The sequence below is a fragment of the Papio anubis genome, chromosome 3 (genome assembly GCF_008728515.1).
Source record: "Papio anubis isolate 15944 chromosome 3, Panubis1.0, whole genome shotgun sequence".
NCBI classification, from domain to species: domain Eukaryota; kingdom Metazoa; phylum Chordata; class Mammalia; order Primates; family Cercopithecidae; genus Papio; species Papio anubis.
The window spans coordinates 39,573,667-39,587,936 of record NC_044978.1 but is presented as its reverse complement, the minus strand read 5'-3'; the positions used below and the strand labels follow the sequence as shown (position 1 = coordinate 39,587,936).

At 35.3% G+C, this 14,270-nt stretch overlaps 1 protein-coding gene across 3 annotated transcripts in view; it reads right to left on the bottom strand.

Moving 5' to 3' along the window:
• IQCM (IQ motif containing M) overlaps positions 1-14,270 on the bottom strand; it is a 478,893-nt gene that overhangs the window by 404,746 nt on the left and 59,877 nt on the right. The gene's annotated exons all lie outside the window — the stretch shown is intronic.

Sequence of the window (14,270 nt, the reverse complement as noted above, 5' to 3'; positions counted from 1 at the left end):
CAGGAATTGTGCACTTTTCTGATTATATGTTATAAATCAATTACAATTTACTTAACAATAATTATATACACTTTATTAATGTTTCAGTATAACCTATTAGAACCCTGAAAATACTACCCTAGTCATTACAGGTAGTTCCATTTCTCCTCTTACACTCACTCAAAAGAAATATGAAGCATAGAGCTTTGGTACAAGCCACCAAGATCTGTGCTGGATTGTAAGCACCACCAGGGCAGGAACTAGTTGTTTAAATTTCTTTTGTCTCCCATAAGACTGAGCACATGACTACCCAAGTAATAAAACTCTATAAAAACTATCTATTTGAATTCCTGCAAAGAAGTCCTAAAGCATTAGCATTATAATCTTCTTAGTTTTCTCAGAGTTCCTAATATTTATCTGGAAATTCCACTACTACTGAAATGTATGTAAAACCTGTCATGAATTTTTGTACTGTGAATAGTGGGCTTTGCTTATTTAATTTTTTCCCTCTTGTTATCTTGATAAGATTTTGATTGGAAGACCATAATTATCCAATGAGGGGCTAAGTACTTTGATTCAAAGCGAGTGATAAAGAAACACACACACACACACACACCAAAAACTGGTTTCAGAAAAGTTCACATTATTCCACATTTTTCTTACCTGAAATTCCCATTCCGTCATTGAATACAACCCTCATATGCAAGAGAAAGGCAGAGGTGGGGGTAATAGAGTGAGGCTTTTCTTGAACAAAATGTTAAAATATTAGAAGCTATGTCTTACTGTAAATTTTATTTCTGGGGAATTTCAGTTAGAAATGTATCTGTTAGGGCATATATGTCCAAGAACAGAAAAAGTAATAAGAGCCTTCTTCCCTTAGCACTCTGCTATATCAGAAATGATTTCAAAGTATTTTATAAAGAGTCCCACATCAATACATGCAGTTACGCCTTCACTGATAATTGTGGCATGTTATGACTCTGTTTTTCTTGTGATTTTCACAGATTAAAACAGTGCTGTTATAGAAGTACATTCTCCCAGTTATTAATCTCACATGCCTTAAATAGAAGCCATTAACATCTTATAAATAACAATAAAGAGAGAAAATTTATAAAGCATTCCCCGCTGAGATGTTTGGGACACTATGTTAACAGTTAAAGAAAACAATGAAAATACCATAAAGTTAATTACAACAAATTAAATACAATAAATTAAAGGCCAAAACTGTTCAACTGTTTCAATAGAATTATGCTGCACTCAGAAATAGTGATGTTAAAGAGCAAAATCTAGAAATTTGAGCAAATCATGAAATATTGCAAAATTCTGGCTTATATGTTCTGTTTTCTTTTTTATCTCTATAACCTTATAAAAACTAGCTAATATTTACAAGGTCTGAAATGGTTTTGGAGCATTTATATGTAAGGGACAGTTTCAAGGAAAACAACTTTAAAATTGAAAACAGTCTTGGGAGTTGTCTTGTTTAGCCTCTCATTTTACAGGGGAGGGAAGAGCAACATAGGGATATAAGCGATTTCAGCTTAACACTGGATTTGTGAATGAACTGGAACCAGAATATGGGTTTCCCGATTCCTGATGAAGCAAGAATCCCCCTGATGAAATTCCAGGATTTTCCCCTCCGTGAATTTCCCCTCCGTGAACTTTCTTTACCTTCTGCTCTCTGACTCAACTCTCTTATTCTACGTTGTTCTAACAGAGACAGTATGACGTCATGCTGAAGAGCAGGGACTTGCTCAGATGGGACTGGGTTCAAGCCCAGGCTTCATCACTTCCTAATCAACAGCCTTAGGCCTTGAGTAATCAATTCATTCCAGTCTGCCTGAGATTTTCCCGGCTTTAAAACTGAAGGTCCTGAATCCTGGGAGCTGCACAGTCCCAGAAATTAGGATGGCAATTTTCTTAACCCTCATAGACTAAGCTCTTTCATCTGTAATAATCATTAAATAATCTTCATATCTCACAGGGCTACTGCGAGACCAAATGAATGAATGTCTAAAACATTTAGTACAGGTCTACACCTGGTCCATTCAGTAAGTACTTGTTTCCATATTTGTTAGTTCTTACTGGATCTTATTCTATATTGGAGACGTAAATTTGAGAGTAGTTTAAACCAGAGATTATATGTAAAACCAAGAGAGAGAATGAGTTCTCTGAGAAACAAGGCAAGCAGCAGACTCAGAGAGGGTGGGAATAGCATAGAAAGAACAGAGAACATAAAGGATGGCGAGTGCCTCAAGGCCATATTCGTCAACATCATCAAAGAAGAAAAGAAGGGAATTCTAGGGACATGATATGCGTGGAAGGACTTAGTAATAAACTCTACTCTTGAGTCTATAAATATGTGTGGATTCTGTAAAGAATTAAAACAAAAGTAAGAAAGAGAAAGGATAAGAGATCAATAGGTATGATATTTTGCATACTACATGGGTGACTTTAGAAACATGAAGAATCCCCAAGAAAGCAAATATTGTCCACAATTAACACATTATGGATGCATACAGTACCATGTCTAACATTCACATCTTTCTAGGAAAAAAGAAAAAATCCCTGGGAGGAATAACACATTGAGTAACTATTATCAAAGCACCTATCTTTTTCTCATCAATATCTGGCTGAAAGGCCAGGCACAGGTGACTCACGCCTGTAATCCCACCACTTTAGGAGGCCGAGGAAGGTGGATCACCTGACGTCAGGAGTTTGAGACCAGCCTGGCCAACATGGTGAAACCCCATCTCTACTAAAAATACAAAAATTAGCCAGGCATGGTAGCATGCACCTGTAATCCCAGCTACTCAGGGGGCTGAGGTAGGAGAATTCCTTGAACCTGGGAGGCAGAGGTTTCAGTGAGCCGAGATCATGCCACTGCACCCCAGCCTGGGTAACAGAACAAGACTGTCTAAAAAAACGAAAAACAAAAAAAAACACTGAAAGTTTTTCCCTAAGGAATGAGACAAGCATAAATAGGGTAGGAACGTACTTTTAGTCATCTTCAAGGGCCAGAAATAGAAAATAAATACAGAGGGGTGATGGGACTGAAGCTGTGGATGCTGTCCCCAGGTCCCAGAAGCAGGCAGAAGCAACCTGGAGTTCAGCTCCAGTGTAGTAACAAGAACTCAGAATAATTCTCACACGACATAGGGGATCACAGCCTGGCTCTGCTAAAAATGACAGCTAAAAAGAAGTAGAAATGCAACTTCCCACTGGTGCTTGATACAGGGGGTTATCACAAGCTCCATGTTTGGAGAGGGAGAGGAGACAGACATGTCTCATCACCATGCCCGTGCCACACCACCACTGGCTCAGAAACAGGTTTGAAATATCACTATCAAAGGGACAGGAGCCCCAAGGAACCAATATAAGATCTGGTTCTGGACTGGGAACCCAGTGGCAACTACAAAACTGTGAATCAGAAAGTGGTGAGCATTAGAAGTAAATAAAACATAAAAAATAATAAAACTTACTACTCTATATAAAGCCTGAAAATTATTATGAAATAATTTAAAAATTATTAAACATATGTCCAAAACTAACACTAGAAAAGACAGCCAATAAGATCAATAAGATCAACAATTGGAATAGTAATTCACTCCATAGGAAATGAAAACAAAAATATGAAAAAGAATTTTAAATAAGTAGGTTAAGACTCTACCAAGAGACAGAGGAGGAAATAATGCCTCTAAAAAAGAATATAAAAATATGAAACAAAATAGCCAGAAACAAAATAGAGATATGAAATAGAACAAATTGGAATCCTTTAAATAAAAATATATTCTTTCAAAAATTATATAAGCTTGATATACAGAATAAAATCTGGATTGGACACAGTATAAGAGAATCAGTGAGCTAGAAGATAACACTAAGGAGTTTCCCAAAAGTTGATGAAATGAGATAGAGAAGGAAAGATGAAATAACAATGAAAAGATATAAAGGAAAAATTGAAAGATTCCAATATGTGTATAAAGGAAGCTCGGAGGGGGGGTGGGAAATGGAGGAAAAGCAATATTTGAAGTATCATATTGAAAAATGACATGAATGAGATTAAAAGTACATTCCAGATGCCAAGAAAGAATAACAATAAATCCACACCCAGACACTTCCTAGTAGTATCAGAAATGAAGAAAAAAAGAGTCATCTAAGCTGATTATCTCCAATTTCTCTCTTCCCATTCTCTTTTGAACTGGCTCTCACCAGGCTTTTGCCCTTGCTACTTTATCTAAACTGCTTCTAGTGAACTCTGTGATACACTACTCAGAGGCCCCAAAGAACTTATTACCCAGCTGCGAGCAATGCTACCAGATTACAGTCCACAGCTTTGCCTTTCAGAATTGCCCTGGCTGAGGAGTCACATAGTTACCTTACAGGGCAGTCCAATATCAGTGACTAGTCAAATAGGGTTTATGCAGACTCAGATAACTTGTCCCAACTCAGGACAACTCTGAAGGGTCAACTCAACATCAAAGCCCCCCCACCCCCACACCGCCGGGAGTCTTCACTACACTGCATCGCACCTCAATTTCTCCCTCTGACAATTCCTGCTTTCTTCCTTTCGAAATCCAGAGATGGCTATTTCAAGAGCACTAATTAACAAACATCTCTCTCATCTCCATGTCAGAGTGCCTTTCTGGGGAATGCAACTTGCCATTCATGGATCAAGGTCGCCAATAACCTTCATGCTGTTAAATCTAATTTGTCAATCTTAGTCCTCATCTTAGCTGACCTGTTAACAGCATTTTATGTATTTTATCACAGTCTCCTTCTTGAAATATTTTCTTCATTTAGCTTCCAGGGATTTCCAGTGTCCTAGATTTTCTGTTACCTTCTCTTACTTCCTTTTCAGTCTCTTATGCTAGTTCCTTCTCATCTCATTGACCTCAACATATTGGAATGTCCCAAGGCTCAGGCCTTGAATCTCTTTTCTTTTCCACCACATACATTTATTTTGTGATTTAGTCCCGGTTCATGGCTTTCAATACCATCTCTATGTTGATAACTGGCAAACAGATATTTTTATCCTGGGCCTCTCCCCTTGGCTATCTCACGTCTTCATTTGGATGTCACCAAGTCATCTCAAATTTTACACATCAAAACAGTTTCTGATCCTATTCTGATGATTTCCCCCTTAGCAAATGACATCTCCACTCTTCCAGTTACTGAAGCCAGACAATCATCCTTGGCTATTCTCTGTTTTGTACATCCCACATCCTATTCATTTGCTAATCCTGTCAGCTCTACCTTCAAACTATATTCAGAAGCTGATAGCTTCACAACACCTTTACTATTAACACTCTAGCTGAAACCACTGTTCTCTCTTACCTGAATTATTAGAATAGCCTCCTAAGTGGTCTAGTTCTACTTCCTGCCCCTATCCATGACCTACACCCAACCCAGCAACCAAAGGTATTCAAATAAAACACAAGTCAGACAATATCCTTCATTCAAAAGCTACTGATGCCTTCCAGTAACAATGGAGTAAATACAGAAATCACCATGTCCCCATGCACCCCTACATTATCTGTGGCTAGCTGACCTCATTTTCCCTCCAGCCCCTCACTCCCTCTCCTGGTGTCACACAGCTTTCTTTCCCAGCTGCTCTGGTCAGACTAGGCTTGCCCCCACCTGAAGATATTTGCATTTGCTACTTTATTTGCCTGAAATGTTCTTTTGTCAGATTCACAAGGTACCAACACTTCACTTCTCCCAGGTGTGTACTTAAATACAGCGTCTCCGTGAGGCCTTCACCAGCCACCCATTCATGATCACAACCCTCCCTAAATCCTTCCTAATTTATTTTCCTCCTTTACACTAACACGATTTAACATATAATATATATACTCATTTATTATCTGGCTCTATATGACAGAGACTGCTAGTTGATTCCCAAATGTATTTTCTCTTCCTCCTGGACCCATAGCTGGACTACTTTTTCCAGGTGCCCTTGAAGTTAAAGTGTGGCAAGTGACTTACTTCTGGCCACCAGAAAAAATGTGATCAAAGTAAGTGCTCCTTGCAAGCCTGGTACCTAAATACCCTCCATGCAATCCTCTATGCTCTTTTTCCTCCCTGTCTGCTGGAAAGGAAGTAACCCTAGGACACCATTGGTACCAAACTCCAAATGTAAAAGATGGCAGAGTCACATAGCAGAAGAAGAAGACTGTGTCTTTTAATAATTGTTTGGAGGAGAGCTGTCTAACTGGGACAGTATGATGAATAAAAAATAAAATCCCAAGTAATCAAGCTACTGATAATTAGGAGTTTAATTTATTATAGCATCTAGCTTTATCTTAGCTTATATATTCACTCCCTAGACTGCAAGGTTAATGAATGCTGGGATTTTTTACTGCTTTATTCACTGATGTATCCCCTGTGCCTACAACACTAATTGGAAATCAATAAATATTTGACGAATAATGAATAAAAAAATTCTCACATAGAGAAAAGATAGGCTATCTAGAAAAGGATGGCAACTTTGATAAAAAGAACTCTTGACAGCAATGATAATTAACAGAAGACAATGTTTTAAAACATCTGGGTGAAAATACAAATAAATATAAAATTCTAAATCAATCTAAACTGTCATGCAAAATTGAGAACCAAATAAAGACTTTCCAAAATACTAAGTCTAAGAAATCATACAACACACCTAAACACATAGATCCTCAAAAGTGCTGCTAAAAAATAAGCTTTACAGGAAGAAAAAAAATGAACTCAAAAGAATGAATGGAACACAAGAAAAAAAATAGTGAGCCCAGAAATTGATGTTTATAACTATGCTAATAAATGTTTATCTTCATAAATTTAAATAGCTATTACCCACAAAAACTTAAAAGAGCAATCAGTGTGGATTTTTTTCATGTAGACCTAAAATTTTAAGTTCAACAACCAAGAAGGGGGAAAGAAGGCACAGAAAGGAGGAGTTAGTGGATTAATGGTTTCGGGTCCTTAGCCTGTTTAAGAAGAGGATAAATAGACCGAACAACGTTTAAAGAAAAAGTTAGAGACAAATATTCCCATAGAAATGTTAAAGGTAACATTTAATAGAATAGAAATATAATGTATAACTCCCAAACTACCAGAGAAACCACATAGTAATTTTTGTAAATGCTTAAATAAGGCCAAAGATGAGAAAAAAAAAGGAAAAAGGAAGATAAGCAGAAGCCTAAATTAAGATGTCAACAAAAATATAAATTAATAAGTACAATAAGATAAACAGATTCTATTCATCTATCAACAGAGATTACCAAATAAGATAATACAAATACAATTCAGCTCAGGTTGGCTATAAAAGACATATTTAAAACCAAAGAACATAGACAGGTTGAAAATTCCTGAGAAAATAAATACCAAGAAATAATAACAAAAAATTTTGTAGCAATAATGTTATCAGATAAAATAGACATTAGTTGAAAAATTATTAATAGGGATAAATAGGTATACCCAATTATGATTAAGGGAACAACAGTTCAAGAAGATAGGGAAAACATGAATGTATACGTACCTAACAAAATAGTTCCAAACTTTTTAGCACACACAAATTAGAAAGAATTTAGATCTAGTATTAGATATATTCCTCATATTGTGTGTGTGTGTGTGTGTGTGTGTATTTCTGCAGAGAAAATACTCATTCTTCTTAAGTACATGTGGGGCATTTACAAAAAGTGTTCACATTGTAAGTCACATGAAATGTCTCAATAAATGTTAAATGTTTGAATAATACAATTGTTAAAAATGAACAACAATGATAGCTTATTAAAATATACTCCTGAATAACTCATTGATTAAACCATAGATCAATAGCCAACACAACAAGACAAAGTTTGAAGACTGGCACTACCTTATTTCAAGTCTTAATATAAAGCTATAGTAATCAGGACAATGTGTTATTGGTAAAAGAATAAAAAAGTAGATAAATGGAACAGACTGGATAGCCCAGAAATACATCTACATATAGTCAGCTGATCGGTGACAAAGGAGCTTTTGTAGCAATAATATTATCAGACAAAATAGCCATTAGATGAAAAATTATTAATAGGGGTAAATAGGGATCGATGGATAAAAGACAGTCATTTCAACAAATGGTATGGAACAACTGGACATCCAGATGCAAAAAACAAAGAATCTAAACACAAACCTTAAACCCTTCTCAAAAACTAACTCAAAATAGATCACAATCCTAAATGTAAAATGCAAAACTATAAAACTCCTAGACAATAACAGGAGAAAAATCTAGATATCTTGGTTTGGTGATGACTTATTAAAATATAACACCAAAGTTATTATTCATGAAAAAATAATTGACTTAAGCTATATTTTATTAAAATAAAAACTTCTGCTCTGTGAAAGACACTGTCTTGAGAATGAGAAGACAAGTCACAGACTGGGAGAAAATACTTGCAAAATATATATCTGATAGAGAACTGTTATTTAAAATATACAAAAAATTCTCAAAACTCAACAATAAGAAAACAATCTGGTTTTTAAATGGGCCAAATATTTTAACAGACACTTCACCAAAGAATATAAATGAAAAGATGCTTCACATTATACATCACCAGGGAAATGCAAATTAAAACAATGAGATACCACCACACACTTACTAGAATGGCCAAAATCTAGAACACTGACCTCATCAAATGCTGACAGGATGTAGAGCAACAGGAACTCACTCATTGCTGGTGGGAATGCGAAATGATACAGACACTCTGGAGGGCAATTTGTCAGCTTCTTACAAAACTAAACATGCTTTGACCATGTATTCCAGCTATAGCACTCCTTAGTATTTACTCAAAGAGTTTAAAACATGTCCACATAAAAGCCTGCATATGAATGTTCATAGTAACTTTATTCATAATTGCTAAAACAGAAGGAACCACAATATTCTTCAGTAGAATGGATTATTATTCAGGGCTAAAAAGAAATGAGTTATCAAGCCATGGAAAGACATGGAAGAAACTTAAATGCATACTACTGGGTGAAAGAAGCCAATCTGAAAAAACTACATACTATATAAGTTCAACTATATGACATTCTAGAAAAAGCAAAATGATTGAGACAGCAAGCAGATCACTAGTTGCCAGGGGTAAAGGGAGAGGGAGAGATGAATTAATAGAGCACAGAGGATTTTTAGGGCAGTGAAATACACCATGTAATGATGCATACATGTCATTATATATTTGTCCAAACCCATAGAATGTATAACACCAAGACTGAACTCTCATGTAAACTATGGGTGTTGGGCAATAATAATGTGTCAATATAGGGTCATCAATTGTAACAAATATATCACTCTGGGGAGTGATGTCAATAATAGGGGAGACTATAGTATAGCCTCATGAAATAAACAGATCACACTCACTTATCAATAGAGATTACCAAATAAAACAAATAAAATTCAGCTCAAGTGAGTTTAGGTGATATACAGGAAATCTCTATGCTTTCCTCTTAATTTTACATAAAGCCAAAACTTCTCTTAAAAAATTAAATATTTTTTTTAAAAAAAAATAATAGATCACAAGGGAAATTATGAAATATTTAGAATTGGGAGTAAACAGAAACACAATAAACCATACTTATGAAAAGCAAAGTAATATCAAAAAATAAATTAATTGTCTTAATATATTTATTAAAACAAAAATAAGTATTTAAACAAGCATTCAACTTTAACAGATACAAAGCAAAATATATATTAAATTCAAAGAAAATAGAAGAAAGAAATTTGTAAGAGTAAAAATGAATAGAAAACAACTACAAAATATGGCACAACAGAGATTGTGAACAAAATCAAAACTAGGTCTTTGTAAATATTAACAAAATATACAAACTTTTAGATAGGAAGAAGGAAAGAAGGAAGGAAGGAAGGAAGGAAGGCAGGCAGGCAGGGAGGGATGAAGGGAGGGATGAAGGGAAGGAGGGCAACGAAGGAGGCAGGGAGGAAGAAATAAGTAATATTAGGAAAAATGGCAAGGCTGAAGATCATGGGGAGAGAAGTCTAGATTTTGTTCGGGTACTGGGTGGACAAAATAGGCCAGTTAAAGGAAGACAGCAAGGAAGACCCAAACATTCAAGAGCAGCACAAAGGCAATGGGTCTTACATTGAAAAAGAAATAACAGAGAATAAGGAAAAAAGACCACAAAGAAGAGCATGAAATATACCAACAAGAAAGCCAAGTGAAGAGTGGCATAAGTTAACCATATGCTAGCTCTTCAAGTATTTTCTTTCTAAGTAAAACGCTGGCGTTACATAAAATAAAAGCAATTTAGAATAATATGACTTTATTAAGAACTATTTATACAAGATGAAAATACTATAGCAGAAGGTTGAAAGTGAACTTAATTGTCCTTTTATACATCTGAATAGCTCATTAACAGAAATCAAGGTAGTTATTAAGAAAGCACAGCCAATCTTCCTCCAGAGAATGATCCCTAATCCAACTACTCACTAAGGGTCTGGTTTCAGATTTCTTGTGCTGGAAAATGCTTTTTAGCCCAGAAACAATGATTATTTTATTTGATTTTTACTAAAATGTACAAATAAAATCTACCAATGACCTCAGTGTTATATTTATGTTTATATATATTAATTTACTTATATTTGACGTTTTTCTGAGATACACCAGAACAGAGTAGATAAAATTACAAAGTCAGTCAAAAAATATTAAAACCAGATTTGGCCTAAATACTCTCCTCTTGGAGATATTTTTTCCCTACACAGGACTCCCAAATTATGCCCAAAATCTTTTGCATTTTAACAAAGGAAATGTATCAAGGCATTGATCACTTGCTTTTATAGAATATGTCAAAGAAAATATCAGGTATCAGAGGACAGAGAATTTTGTAAAACAAACTTTCCTGGTATTTCTAAAATCACAATATAAAGGGGGGGACCACTGCTATTCTGCCAAGTCCTTGGGCTAAGAATACCTTTGATACATACGCCAGCATGTGAAACTAAATAACAGTGACAAATAAATGATATACAATCTAGCTTTCCTTCACATACAACCTTATTACTAAATATTAAATAATCATAAAAATCCCCTTAATCATGGATCTATTGATGGATCTCTTTTGATAAAAGTCCCAGTGTTTATAAATAATCTAATAATAAATAACCCAAAACCACATTTCCAGCTCAAAGTCCCCATGCCCTTACTAACGCTCAACATGCTTGGGCAAAGGTGAACTCACTTCCTATTCCCAACACTACTACCACCCTGTGCTTTCCTCCTTCCTTAGTTTTGCTCATGCTGCTTTCTCCAATATTGATTTGCTTTAGAGGAACATACTGAATCCTCCTCCACAAAATTTTCTGCTTTTGTTCCTCCACATCAGAAGTCTTTCTTCTCTCATAAGAATCCCACAGCACTTACACTATCTATCCTCTCTAATACTTGTCCTTTTAAATCTTGTAGTGTGGTTATCTGTGTGCACATATTATTTCCCCCACTACACTTGCAAGAGTCTTAAGGATAATATTTCTATCTGAATTATCATAATATCCCTCATAGTTCCTAGGAATACTCTCTAATACAAGTGGTCAAAACTATTTGCAAAACAATTGATATAGCAATAAATTGCAGTGATTTTGTTAGTAGTACAAAAACTAGTTCCTCAGAAATATATGTGCCAAAACTATGTCTAGCTACTGACTTCTTGTATGATATGACTAATTTTCTGGGACCTTAATTTCTCAAATATGTATGGTATTAATTAAGAGCAGTAAAAACTTTTTAACTTATAAAATTTATTTAAAAAGTTACATGATATACAAAGTAAAAACTAAGGTCTTTAGAAATTAATGTAGATGTTACTGTAAGTATCCTCCAAAAAAAATCAACCAGCTAGCTTATCATAAAGAACTGAAGAATTGATCTCCATTGACAAGGCTTAATCATCAGTCAGGAAAATATCTCTAGGTAAGGGGGTACTTTAAGAATGTGTGAGACACAAGAGGTCATAATTTTTAAAATTTTAATAATTAAATGTCCAAGCTTCCCAAAATAATTTTCATGATTAAAGGGTAAAAGATCCAGGCATGCTCAGTGATGAAAAAGAAAAAAAAAAGACTGAGGAGGCAGGATAATAGCTGTCACAGTTAGGGAGGACAGGACTCAAAAAATTATTAGGGTAGCCAAATAAGAAATGATAAAGTTAAGATACAGTAAAACAAGTTTAAGCAAAATATTAAGAAAAACTGCATGGTGAATCTTTAAAATTGTATCTAAAAGCTTGAAAAATATGACAGGGGAAATTCTTTATTAGGGAAAATGGAGGGATATGTAAGTTTTAAAGTAATGAACAGAACAAGATCAGATTAGGAGAGCAGGCCCTTCCTAACAAAGACACGTGCATTGAAGACAAAGGTTGCAGTATTTCTATATTAAAAAGGTATTGTGATCTCCTAGGCTCTGCTCACCTCTCCTCTCTATAAGACAATCAATGCCAGGAGGGAAATTACATTTAATTTCTTTATTATTTAATAAATTTTGGGTGGAGTTCCACGTGAGGGATTTGAAAAAATAATTCCCAGTTCAGATTAATTTATTAAAAGCCTATTCAATTGTAAGTCAGGGGATAAGGTTCTCCACAGACCTCTATCCTCTATAACATTTAACAAACAAATCCCTTAATACTATATTTGAATCACCTTTCCTAATTACTCTTATAAGGATTTCTCAGAGATGTTAATCCCTTGCCACATAGCAATTTTTAGTAGCAGCTTTATAAAAGTGTTAAATTTAAATACATATTTACATGAGGTGCACACATCCTCATGTAAATATATATTGAGAATTGTATGCATTACAACCAGTTCCATGCCCCTATAACTTCATACTCCATAGGAAGTTAAATTCAAAAGGCTATGGAGTGCATTCAATTAGTCATATTAAAATCTAATTAAATTTCATTTAATATTGGCCTTCATCTTAAAAATATTATGGCTTTGTATTTGTACAGAACTCATCATCATCATCATGGTCATCACCAGGAAGCAATAATGTGGACAACATATTATACCAACTGGTGTACAGTATAGCATAATTTATATGACATCAGTAAGAACAAACAAAAAAGCCTCATCTGCATCCTAAACTATTAGTTGGAAAGATAGACAAGCAGATGCCAAATCCAGATATGGTGAAATAAACATCTGCGTCATCACAGAATATTATTTTTTTGCATGTTGAGTTGAGCATATACACAAAAATCCATGCAAAAGATGAGATTTTTAAGAGTTTTCTAGAGGAGAAAAAGAGGCTTAGAAAAGCACAATGAGTGGAGGAGCCCCTCCCCTAAACTACAACTTCAGAGGGAATCTCACAAAAGGCTGTAAACTAGGATAAACTGGTATGTGAAGCCCCCAGGGTATGACCGTTACTATGCTAAGCCCTTTAATACATTATGTTATTGAAAAGCTACATTTAATAATAATTGCTCTGCATTTAGTACAAATAATCTCAATTTCTTAGCTAGAGACTCTGGGGTCTGGGGAGAGCCAGTGACCTGTCAAGGCCGAAGAACTACAGTGGCAGAGCCAGGATTCAATCCAGACTCCTCTGACTCCAAAACTCAAGCTCTTAACTTTTGGGTATGCTGCTTTTCACTATGAAATGAGTGAAGAGAAAGTCCTGCAAAAAGATGCAATACCTGAAGAACAGGGGACTTTTTTTTTTTTTAATCTGCAGGAATCTCTGTAATGGGAACAGAAAACACTTGGTGATCTTGGTGTTAGAGCCGAGCAAAGGGCCCTATTTGCCAGAGAAAGGATGCATTAAAAAATAATAATAATAAATAAATAAAAAATCCTCAAATTTATCTTGTGACCAAAAGTGCTGGAATCACAAGGAAAATTTGGATTTCAATGAGGAAGCTCTTATACCCTGTTGGAGCACAACAACCAATCGCCACAAAAACTGGTGCTTGGATATGCTGAGAGATCTTAGAACCTGCCTCAGATTCAAGGTCCCTCTAACCTTGTCTTATTTCACCCCCAAGCACAGGGAGAGACTCCCTTTGGAATTTCCTTATCTGACCAAGAAAGCTTATTTCCAAAGAAATACAATTGTTTTAAACCCTCTCCCTAGGGATCTCATCAGATAACCAGGAAAAACCAATCACTATATAAGAGAAGAGACTGACAGTCCTCACTAGCCTGGACAGACTTTTCATCTATTCTTATGAGAGCAGCCCTAAGAGATTTCCTGAGGGATTTAGTCTGCATAATGAGACAACTCTTGTTGCTGTGCAGCTCCCCGCTCACATTCCCATGTCTGCCT